Raw genomic sequence first — 13101 nt, forward strand, 5'->3', positions numbered from 1 at the left:
GACAGGCATCACTGTGCTTACATTTCATTGGTTGTAACAAGTCACCTAATCAAACCTAACTTCAAGAGACGAGAAAGTAAAATCCTACTATGCACTAAGACAGACCCGAAAATATTAGCATTCATGGCTATCATGGTTATCATTACTTGTGTGATCACATTATATAAAAATTGAATTTTAAAAAATCATAACCTTAAATTCTATCAACTTGCTAAACAATTGTTAAACTGGTTTTAATAGTTTGTGTGGAGTTTCTCTCTGATTTTCTTGGTAAATATTCCACTATGTACAAATGACAGTTCTGTGCTTTCTTTCCCAATGGTTATACTATTTATCTCATATGTTTCTGTTCACTTTTGTGTTGAGGTATGTTGCTGCCCTGGCTAGAACTTCTAATATAATGTTAGAGAAATAATAAATCACAATAAAAAGGTGTGTATTGTCATCCCTTTTAATTTTTGTGAATTTAGTTAATGTGAATTATTTCAGTTTTATATTAGTTGGCATTTCCTCAATTACTAGTGAAGACGAGCTTTTTCTGTTTGCTTGGATATTCTTGGCCATATCAATTTATAGCTTTGGCTTATTTTTCTATTGAACTGTTTGTCTTTTCCTTATAAATATGGAAGAGTGTTTATATATTCAGATACTAATCCTTTGTTAGTTAAATGCATTAAAATATCTTCTTACAGTTATGGTTTGTATATGATTTTTTTAAATGATGTCTTACAGGGGCACCTGGGTGGTTCAGTCAGTTAAGCTCCTGCCTTCAGTTCAGGTCATGATCCCAGGGTCCTGAGATAGAGCCGCCAGTCCTGCTCCCTGCTCAGTAGGAAGCCTGCTTCTCCCTCTCCCTTTGCTGCTCCCCTTGCTTGTGCTCTCTCTTACTCAAGTAAATAAATAAAATCTTTAAAAAATAATAAATAAATCATATGACCTCACTGATATGAGGAATTCTTAATCTCAGGAACAAACTGAGGGTTGCTGGAGTGGTCCGGGGTGGGAGGGATGGGGTGGCTGGGTGATAGACATTGGGGAGGGTATGTGCTACGGTGAGCGCTGTGAATTTGTAAGACTGTTGAATCACAAATCTGTACTTCTGAAACAAATAACGCAACATATTTTAAGAAAAAAGAAAAAGAAGAAGATAGCAGGAGAGGAAGAATGAAGGGGAGTAAGTCAGAGGGGGAGACGAACCAGGAGAGATGATGGACTCTGAGAAACAAACTGAGGGTTCTAGAGGGGAGGAGGGGAGGGGGATGGGTTAGGCTGGTGATGGGTATTAAAGAGGGCATATTCTGCATGGAGCACTGGGTGTTATGAACAAACAATGAATCATGGAACACTACACCAAAACAAATGATGTAATATATGGTGATTAACATAACAATAAAAAATTAAAAAATAATAATAAATAAAATAAAAAGTAAATAAATGGTGTCTATGTCATACAGAAGTTTAATGTAGTCAAAATTCTTTTCTTCACGTTTTGAGTCTTTGTGTTTTTAAAGAAATTCTTACTATAATTTTATTTTCTTCTACGTGGTTGTAATTCTTACTTTTCTCATTTATTTCCTTAATCTACTTGAAATTGATCTATGAGCCCTATGCAGTGCGATTCACTTCAAGCCAACATATCTGACCGTTAAAAACATTTTTATGAAGAACATTAATTAACATTAATTACACCTCTCAGGACTCTAATGTTCTACAGATCACAGTTTGGTAAATTCTGAGATCAGTTAATTCTACCTAAAACGTCAAAAGAGAAGGAAACCAATAATTTAGTGCCCCCTAAGTGGAAAGCACTATGCTAGGTATGTTACCACAACTCATTTCATCCTCAAAAAACAAAAACAAAAACAACAAAACAAAACAAAAAAATCCCCCAATCTTATTAATCTTATTTTACAAATTTCTCAGATCATCTAGCTATTGAACCGTGAAAATAGAATCTCAGGCCAGATTTCTCTGACTTCAAAGTCCTCTTCCTTCCGTCTTCTTCCCACCACAAAATCTTCTAGTGTTTTGAAAAGATGAAAGGATAGATTGACACATTGGATTTTAAGACAAAATTAGACACTGAAAAAGAGAGAGAGTGACTCTGGTAGAAGATCTTCTTGCTTTTAAATATATAAGCATGCTCTGTCTCTTTAAACATAACATACGTTTTATAGTTATTTTGAAGTTGAAAATATTTACCAGTATTCAACAGACCTGAGTTTAAACCTGTTATATCAAGCAAGCTATTTTCCCAGCATCCGTTCAAGGAGGATAATAACAGCCACTGCACAGGACTGTTGAGCAGATTACATGGGTTACTTAGCAAAAGCATCCAGCACTCTGTCTGGCCCATAATGGGCCCTGAAATATTAGTTCCATGGAACCTCAACTGTGTTAGTTATATGGACCCACAAACCCGCCACAAAGTCCCTACAACCTAAAAACTATGGAAACCATTGTCCTCTTGCTTTTTTTTTTCCCCCTTTTCCTTTTGCTGTTGCTTCTTCTCTGCCTCAGGCAGCACTTTTTTGGTAATACTGGACCTACCATACAAACAGGTATCCTGTTATTAATTATGACTAGGTTCAGCCCGGTGGAGCTAAATAACTTTCAGAAGGCCAAGTCAGTGCCAGAATGAGTCACCAAAAAACTGAGACTCTCTTCTTCCTCCCCTGCTGCTTTGTTCCCTGCAGTGGCCACAGCTGCCTCTAAGTTGTTAGGGGTTAGAAAGTTACTGAACAGTGACCGAGACAGTGACCTCTAATATCTTGTCACTTGTCCTCCTCAGGCATCCCAGAAATGAACAAGTTGGCATCCACAGAGAATTGGTTGGGTCATATCAGGACACATAACGATGCCACATTGATTCTGTCTTGGGTTCTACTACTCAGTCAAAGCTGTGTCTTTCCTATCAATTTTTTCTTATTCTTTCTCTTTCTTTTCTCCTCTCAGTTCTCCTTTGTTAAATGTTTCTTCCCTCTATCTGGTATTTTCCTTCTCTTTGCTCTCCTTGTGATATCTACTGTCTCCATCTTATCCCCATCCTCCTCAGCTCCTCCTTCTTCCCCATCCTGTTCAAAAATAATGACGATGATGGATAACAACACTAATAAGCAGCGGCCTGCTGATGGCGCTGCAAAAACATGGAATACTTTCCGTTAGTAATCTCAGGTGGCTTCCCACCTCCCGCCAGCCTGGTGGCTGAATTGTTAGGCCACAGTGAGACAGGTGGGACAGTGTGGGTGGTACCCAGCTAGCAGCCGACTTGAATCATTCTGCTGCCAACCCTTCTGACAATGAAATGTCTAATGCAGGCAAATACATTGTAGCTCATTGAGTCTGTGTTGCTAAGGTACTCCAAGTCAATCACAACACAGTTTCCAATGGAAAATTCCCCTATTCACTGTATGGAAGTAAAAAACAACAAGTGAGACTGACAATGTTTTAACTAAGACTGTGACATCATCTCTTGATTTTATGTCTGGCCAGCTTTTGTTCTACAAATGAGTAGGCTTGTGCTTTTTGGAACAATGTTGTAACATACACATGTGCTAAAAATTATACTGGAAGGCCCACTGAAGCTTGCATCTATCCAGACAAATTATCTGGTGGAGATACCCAATGTAGTTAATTCAAAACCGTAATTTCTTATCTTTTCATATACAGCAATTTAAGAACGGACTCAAATGCATAATTACCTCAGACTCTTTGCTTAATTCTAACCATAATTTGGCCTTGGTCTTCTAACTTATATTTACTTGATATTTTTATTTTAAATAATCTTACTGTTCTTAACACATTTGTGTATGTGTTTTGTGTAAGCCACTTCAAATCTTTTGTAGAACACAATGAGTTCAAAAATAAAGGAAGTAATAAACTCTCTCTTTATCCAATTATTTAAACCATGTCTTGATCTGTATTCTGATTTCCAGCTCATAGATTTTTTTTCATTTTTACGTCCTCATTTACAGTTTGACCTCATGCAATAGACTAAATATTGGTGTCCTCCCCACCAAAATTCGTATGTTGAAACTAAATCCCCCACATAGTGGTATTTGGAGGTGGGACCTTTGGGAGTTCATTTTTTTCATGAGTATGGAGCCCTTATGATGGGATTAGTGTCCATACAAAAGAAACTCCAGAGAGCTTCCTCCCCACTTCCACCATATGAGAACACATGAACCAGGAAGCAGGCTCTCACCAGACACCAAATCTACCAATGCCTTCATCTTGGACTTCCCAGCCTCCAGAACTGTGAGAAATAAATATTTGTTGTTTATAAGCCACCTAATCAATGGTATTTTCTTAGAGCAGCCCAAACAGACTAAGATACTTCATGGAGTATTTGATTAAAAGATATCATTAGAAAACATACAAGCTTCGGAGCACCTGGGTGACTCAATCAGTTAAGTGTCCCACTCTTGAGCTCAGCTCAGATCATGATCTCAAGAGTCATGAGATTGAGCCCTGAGTCAGGCTCTGCACGCAATAGGGAGTCTGCCTGAGATTCTCTCTCTCCCTCTCCCTCTGCCCCTCCCCCAACCCATGTGAACACACATGCATGCTCTCGCTCTCTCTCTCTCTCTCAAAATAAATGAGATCACTTTCTCTCTTTCAAAATAAAAAAAGAAAGAAAACATACAAGCTTCATTTTATCAGGGTTATGCGAACCTTCTTAACCTAAGATAAGTGAGAATAGATTTGGAAAAAATACCAATACAAAGTAGATATTTATTGGTCGCTATTCTAAGCTAAATATCTGGGAAATTCTGACTTAAAAGTATTTGTTTTGGGACGTCTAGGTGGCTCAGTAGGTTAAGCATCTGCCTCCAGCTCAGGTCATGGTCTCGGGATCCCGGGATCTAGCCCCACCCAAGTCGGGCTCCCAGCCCAGCGGGGAGTCTGCTTCTCCCTCTCCCTTTGCCCCTCCTCCCGCTCATGCTCTCCCTCTCAAATAAATAAATAAAATCTTAAAAAAAAAAAAGTACTTGTTTTGACATGAATTATCCAGATAGAGTATTTCAAGGAATGTTAAGTTTAAAGGCGTGAATGAAGCAGGCACTTATTGTCAGTCTTACCTTTATTAGTTCAAGGCTCCATTAATAAACAAATTCATCACAGGAAGAAAGTTTCCTCATAACCTATTGGGAATTTCTACTACACACAGAAGCTCTGATTTGGAAAATTCATCTGTGTTTATGGGCTGAAGCAAAAACTGATTGTCTTGTATCTTTCTCATTTTCATTCTTGAGGGTTAGAAAGTCTTTTTCACCACGGAATGTCCAGCTCTGTTTCCCCATGTCAGCATCTTTGTCACGGAGAAAGCCATGGGCTCTGTGGTCAGGTGATCTAATTACAATCCTAGCTCTGTCAATTATAATCTGTACATGTTAGGGCAGTCTGCTTAAACTCTTCGAGCATCGGTTTTTCATCAGTAAAACTGATAAAATAATAACTCTTAGAAATTAAACCAATACCTGCACATGGAAAACATTCAATAAACCATAAATAAATGGATGGAACAGTTAAATTTCTACATAACTGCATAACACGATTGCTGAATTGTATGTGTGTGTCTCTGAAATTCTTTGATGAGGATGCCAGGGGGAAAGTCTTAATTAGTGACTGCTGGTTATCCCAGTTGGCATTATCAACTGCTTGATGACACCTTCTCAGGCATAGACATAGTGCCTGCCTGTGAGAAACTAATCAGTGTCAAGAGCTGGGTCTCTTAAATTTAAGCCTGCTCTAGCCATGGCAAGTATCTTAACAGTATCAGCTTTTTATTGTATTTAGCAATCAGTTGAGCTGTATATATGGACAGTCCCCTCGCCCCACACCCCCGCCCTGGCCCGATGCACAAGCAGAATAACAACATGGCCAAAAAAAAAGTTTTGCCATCAGACCCAGATTGAAGTTTCTGCTCTTCTGCTTATCAGCCACATGTCCTTGGGCAATTTAGACTCACTAAGCTTCAATTTTCACTTGTAAAATGGGGATAATACCTACTCTGAGAGCTGGTAAGTAGAAAAATAAATGAGACAAAATATGTAAATCACTTAACTTAGTGCCTGACATTTAGGAAGCATTCATTAAGGAGGGGCTGTTGTTATTGTTGCTGTTATTGTTGTTGTTGTTATTATTATTACTTCACCCCAGATTCTGAGAAATTTTTCATTAAGAGAGAGATATAACATTGGTTACAAAATAATTTATTTTAGTTATGAAAAAAAAAAGTTCAGCAGCTTTAATCCTTGACAGAATTTCTGGTGTTGTGATTGCCATCTGGGATGCACTAAAACCTAAAAAGCTGATAAATTCAAGATTGATTTGTATTGGGGATAAAGTCTCAAGGTACTAATTAGATAAGAGGCTGCCATGATTTTTCAAGATGACTGTGTTAGAATTTAGGTGGCATTATTATTAATAACGGTAATAATTATTAAGCCCTTAAATGTCCCATAATTACAAATGAAGCCGCCACTGAGATGCCCATCAAAAAAATTTCTCTTTTTGCTTATGAATTCAGTTTCTTTGTTCACCATCAAGCACAGTCCATAGATGCCAGGGCTCATAATGATCCTTCTTTTCATGCACCTTTTGCTTTGAACAATTTCTTCCAGTACATTTGATGGAAGCTAATATGCCTGTATAGTACTTACTTCCTTCCATGTGCCTTAGAGGGAAGGCAAGGGACTTACAAGGAGAGAACCTCACTACATTCGACTCAAAGAAAGGAGGGGTAGCAGGCTATTGGCAGTCTAATACCTTAGAAAAGATTCATCTGCCTGAATGTGTTGAAGAAGGAGACGTTGGTCCTTTAAGGGAATCTAACAGGCAATCCGAGGACAAGTCAAAAAAAGCATAACCATATCCTCCAGAGGGAAATATATGAATATAAAAGAGGCCAAGCTGGGCTTTGGAGAAGTATATAAAGGAAATGTAATGTAATCAAGTCTACCTGGATATTTTCCAGGCTCAGTTCTATGTTATTGTGGTAGTGGTTTCATTAGTCATTTGTATAGCTACAAACTTGATACTCACTCAGTGTACCTTTATTTTTTAAGCCAACCTACACTAGCTCCTTGTTTCACTCTGCAAAGTTTTTTTTCGTGCTTTTCCAACTTCTGGTTTGAAGATTTGATCTCTGAGTAAAAGTCTGGAAGACGTTCAGATGCTTTGACAGAAAAAAAAAAAAAAAGCTTTACTTTTATCTGGCTTTGAAGTAGCCAAATATATTGGCATCCTGTTTTCGATGTGTAATAACTTCATTCAATAAGTCTTTCATCCAACAAGCATTTCCTGATTGTCTACTAGCGTCTTATGCATATCATTATCTATGAAACTAAGCATAACATGATCCCTACCCTACTATTCCAAGGCTAATGTCTTTCCTGAGAGTCTCAATATTTTCAGAAATGCATAATGTCTTCTTGCCAGCTACTTCAAACATTGTTCACCTGGTGCAAGTTGAAGAAACATTCAATCCCTCTCCATCACCCATACCCTGACTGTCTGAATGAATAAAGCACAAGGGAAGGAATGAAAGGAAGGGTTGTAGAAGCTGGGACTCCAAAATGAGGATGAGAGAGAATGGAAGCACTGACATAGCTGATTCAGACAGACTCCCTTCCCTGTAAAGTACCCACAGCATCTGGAAGCTCTCCAGAGGCTTGAAAACTCTTGTCTTCAAAGTGATCCAATAAAATCATTCTCACTCAATGAGCAGCAGGGAACATACAGCGGATGGTGAAGAAATAGGATTTCTAATGGCTTTGTATTTCTCAGGGAAAAAAAGGTAGACACACTAAATCTTCCGTGACCCTTGTAGGGTCTTCAAATTTTTTTATAAAACAGCTTCAGTTACAAGTAAATGTTGCTTTTGATAGCAGATTAGAAGTCCATGATTGATACTTTGATGGAAAACCATAACACTCATTAATAATGTACATTGTACTCAGTTCCTAAAACCATTTCCCTAGTGGCATAAAGATTTCTCTTAAGTGATTCCATAGCTCTCATTATCATTATCTTTTGTGACCTTAATGAACATCAATACATACATATGGTGTGGTGGTATTGTAAAATGCCCTATGTATGCTAGCACCTAAATTGAGAGAAATGTTTAATTTGTGAGGCTCTAGTGACTACTCTAACATGGGTATTTAATAAATGCCTAAAGAAGATCTAACCTGCAAAGCTCAGTCGTTGAGAATTAGAAAGAGTTTACAGTTGTTTATTCCAAGTTAAGCATGAGCCTGACAAGACTATTGTAAAATACTAAATCTTTTGTCTTCAAGGTAAAATACAAAAATTCCTGGGTAAATATCAGTTTTATAAAGATGTTATTAATTTGGTTATATTTTCTCTGTGTTCCTGAGGTATTCTACTTCATCATAAGGCATGTTTTATTTTTCAAGACTGAAAAATTCATTTCTAAATAATACCAAGTTCACACTGAGAATAATACCAAGTTTATACCGGGAATTTTAACAACTTACGGTGACTTAGAAAAGTCTCTCCAGAAGACACAAGAAATTATCTTCAGGATCAAGTACGGAATCCTCAACTATATTTACCCTTTTAACCAAAAGTGTTCAGCTTGCAGTTTGAGCCCTTATTGATCCAAACTCAATAGAGACTTACGTTGTAAAAGTATGTATCTTACAAGCATAAATTAGAACAATGTAAGAAAATATAATCTTAAAATACCGGTACATATTTTTTCCCCTGCTTGGAAGCTGAGTGCCTTATATGTATATGACCAAAAAAACTAATTTAAAGCAGCAGTTATTAAATTAGGACAATGGAAACTCTGAAATTATATGAAAAAAATGTGAGCACGTGCATGTGTGTTGGTTAGGGGGAGAGAAGAGGCAAGAAAACATATATATACTGAGTAATTTCTATATGTCAGGCCCTGTCCAAGACATTGGAAATAGAGTGTGAAAAAGAGTGTTCTTGACCTCAAGTATCTTATGTTGTCATTAAGAAATACAGCCAGTAAAACATATCAACAAATAAATTTCAGAAACATAGCCCAAATTTAGAATCTGGGATTTCTACAATTTACATTCAAAATAAGGAGACCTCAAAATCCAAGACGGGCAAAACAAAAGATGCAGACCACTATGAGTCTGGGCAGAAGAGATGAACAACAGTTTTAGGACACCAAAGAATCAGCTTTTAGAATTATTAGATATACCCTGAGGAAAAAAACCATGTATAAGATGTCACCATTTTTCAAACATATATGATCATGATCCAAAAAACGATCAAGGAAGAAGTAACAGTCAGAAATAGCCATGAAAAATTAAGGGAGAATTAACTATACCAGAATTAAAATTAAAACTTATTCAAAAATTTTTAAAAATAAAATTAACTAAAAAAGAATTAAGGGGAATCAACATTTAGAGTAAAACATAAATTGGGTGAAGATGGAGTCTCGGTGAATGAGTGGGACATCGGAACAGACAGAGTTAGTAAACTGAAGGATAAATCAGAAGACATTACCCAGAGTGCAGCACTGAGAGAAAACAAAGACTGCACAAAAGAACAGAGAAAATGAGAGATTCTAACACACATCCAGTGGAGTCCCAGGAGATAACATTTAAAAATGCAGAAGGGATAGATTTGAAGAGACAGAACTGATAAAAGACATAGAAATAGGAAGTTCCACATACGCCAGGCAAGTAAATAAATGAGGTCCACATTTGGGCACTATTTTATAAGGCTACAGAATGCCGAAGACAAGAAAAAAAAACTTTGAATCAGATGGAGACAAAAGACAGGAAAAGACATTTACCAGGAATGATAATTACACTGATAGCCAACCTCTTAGGGACAACAACAGAAGGCAAAAGACTGAGTATCACTGTCTTCAGAGTCCTGAGAGAATGTAACTGTCAATCTAGAATTATAAATCCAGCAAAACTATCCTTTCAAAATGAGAGTAAAATGAAGATATTTTCAGATTAACAAAAACTGAGGGAGTCAGCCACCAACAGACCTTCACTAAAGGAACTTCTAAATTATGTATTTCATGAACAAGAAAAATGATTCTATAAATGTTTTACATAGTTAAATAACACAGATAATTGAAGTGATGGTTGCACAGCTCTATAATTATATGAAAAACCACTGAATTGTACCCTTTAAATGGGTAAATTGTAAGGTACATGAATTATATCTCAATAAAGCTGTTTTTAAAAACTGTAAGGGACAAAGGTCCTCCTTCACAATAAAGATTATGTGACATGAGACCTTGGAAAATGAGTGTCAGAACTTACACTTATGGTTTAATGCATAAAGAACAGCCTGACCAAGGTACACTGATATGTATCTCAATTTGATAGTGGAAACATACCTAAAGCTACCTACAAATCAAGAATATATTTTAGTGAAAGCTTGTAAGTTTCCTATAATAATAAAAAATATATTGGAATAGTCATTTTTTTAAAATATAGACTAAAACAGGGGCGCCTGGGTGACTCATTCGTTAAGCATCTGCCTTCGGCTCAGGTCGTGATCCCAGGGTCCTGGGATCGAGCCTCACGTCAGGCTCCCTGCTCCACGGGGAAGCCTACTTCTCCCTCTCCAACTCCCCCTGCTTGTGTTCCCTCTCTCACTGTCTCTCTCTGTCAAATAAATAAATAAAATCTTTAAAATATATAGAGATAGAGAGACTAAAACAATTCTTAACAATACTGAAAAAATGTTTCCAAAGACAAAACTATAAAACAAGTTCAGAGAAGTCTTGTTTTCATCCCAGTATCCCTAACTGGTCCCTCCCTCCCACCTTGGTAATTTATATTTGATTTATATCATCATTTCCCCAAAAATTATATTTCAGAGGTGGAAGGTTAATATACCCATGTTTCACTGTTTGATGCAGAAAAGCACTGTGACTCAGGTACCTGCATCCAGAACAAGGTAGAGAGCCATCATAAATCTAACCTCTGATGATGGGCGTGGACAAGAGTCTCCCACAGCCTTCAGGAATCAGCACAAGACAAAACCGTTCTTTAGATTTGAAGAGGGTTTCTGGTCAATTAGCATGTCATAAGAGATATTTGGGGGCCAGTGGCACATCAAACTCCAAATATGAAGTTGTCAGCCACTTCCACCAACATTTGCAGGAGGGTGAAAGGAAAATAGTTTCAGAGGTAGGCATTTCCAAGCTGTGATGGCCTGAGCAGTTGGTTAATATCTCTATGCTTCAGTTTCCCTGTTAAAACAGGGACAATACCACTCACCGTTCCAGACTGTTCTAAGGATGATATTAAGTGATGTAATGATACAGAACCCACAGAACGAGCAGTGTGGGGGGTACATGGCAGGCACTCAAAGACCAAGGCCTGAATTCTAACACAGGACCACAGAGCAATCAACACCATTTCAAAGGTGATCAGCCGGTCAGGGTGAGAGCTAGGCTCCCATTGTACACGGAATTAAAATCTCAATTTCTCTACTTGTCTGAAAGCAGCTGATATTCCAGGGCATCATGCTATAAAATCTGTTTAGGAGTGATGTAGAGGGTACATATGGCCCATTCACAGAGCTGCCCGGACAAAGCTCAATACAACTGGAATGCAAACACGTTTTAGCTGACTTGAATCTTTTTCAGGGCTACTGTTGAAAAAACAAACCCACAAGCTATTCTTCCTCTTCTGCCATTAAACGGTGCTTCCGCCGAAAGGAAAGTCTCCCATTGTTTGGCTCCCAGAAAATGTCACAGTTCTTTACTTAATCATACTATACAAAATTTTTGGCTTTCTTAAACAGCCAACTCGCAGTGTGGAACATTTCTGTGAAATCGCCTGGGAAATGTATCAGTGGGTTTTGCTGCACAACAGTCAAACTTGCTGCCACACATCAGGAGGGAACCCTGGCCAATTATGGTCCTAAAATGAACTGCCCACAGTTTCTTCTCCATTTCTTAAGCAAACGTCCTTTCCAGATTATTTTCCATAATGTGACAATTCTGGGCCACCACAAGCTGTGCTCATTCAGACCACATTTGTTGAAAAAGGTGCAGCTGAACTTCACAAGTGGAAAAAAAAGAGATCGAACTATTAATCTGGGTCCACAGAGAAAAGAAACAAGCTATTTTTGCTCCTACAAGCCTTAAAGATAAATAAATAAACTTCACTCCTAGAAAGAAGCTACTCTGTTGCTTTGTAAGCAAGTTGGCTGGCGCAGGTCAAGACAACTGACTGCAAGGCTCATGCCAGAGGCAGTCTGAGGGATGGAGAGGCGCTCCCAGATTTGCTCAGGACTGTCTTCAAAACATCCCTCATCCTCTCCGGCTCTACCGCCAAAGTTGAGGAAAGGTTTTGCGATCACCATAGTGATTCGTGCAAAAACAAGCGTGTCTATTTATGCATGATTTCTTCTAGGCAGGCCTGAAATAATGTAGTCGAAAGTAGGCCATAACTTCATAAAAATATAGAGAATGTAGGGGTGCCTGGATAGCTCAGTCAGTTAAGCGGCTGCTTTCGGCTCAGGTCATGATCCCAGGGTCCTGGGACCGAGACCCGCATTGGGCTCCCTGCTTGGCGGGAAGCCTGCTTCTCCCTCTCCCACTCCGCCTGCTTGTGTTCCCTCTCTCGCTGTGTCTCTCTCTTTCAAATAAATAAATAAAATCTTTTAAAATATGTAGGTATATATAGAAAATGTAAAACTGGCTATCTGGCAGGGCTGGTACCTACAAATGCCAACTTGTGTGTTCTTTGAGATCACAGGACAGATTTGCAGTTTTTCCACCTAAAGTCAGAAAAAGACAAATCAAGGATGATCTCCTTGGACAAGTTCTGCCTTGATGATGACAGATTTCCCCAGGTACAGGAGTAAGCCAAGGGGGAGGCCAGGAGAACCAGGAGCAGAGTCATTATCCCATGAGAAAAAACCTCCAGCTTCAGGAAGCACTTCCCTTGGTGGAAAGCCAACAAGACTCAGCTTGAAACCACCGTTTCTACTCTTAGCACCAACCAGGTACCCATATTTCCTTCCTGTATATGCTTCTGCCACCACATGCCACAAAGGAACTAAGGCAGTTTAGGAAAACATATTTCTTAAGTTGATTTTTAAAAATGTTAA

General features: G+C 38.3%; 1 pseudogene; it reads right to left on the reverse strand.

Moving 5' to 3' along the window:
• Window positions 1-3109: 3109 nt before the first annotated feature.
• On the reverse strand, window positions 3110-12893 carry LOC148163711 (uncharacterized; annotated as a pseudogene).
• Window positions 12894-13101: the final 208 nt, after the last annotated feature.

The sequence above is a fragment of the Eumetopias jubatus genome, unplaced genomic scaffold, assembly GCF_037043125.1.
Source record: "Eumetopias jubatus isolate StellerSeaLion01/CBP00866 unplaced genomic scaffold, mEumJub1_p1.0 scaffold_8, whole genome shotgun sequence".
Lineage (NCBI taxonomy): Eukaryota > Metazoa > Chordata > Mammalia > Carnivora > Otariidae > Eumetopias > Eumetopias jubatus.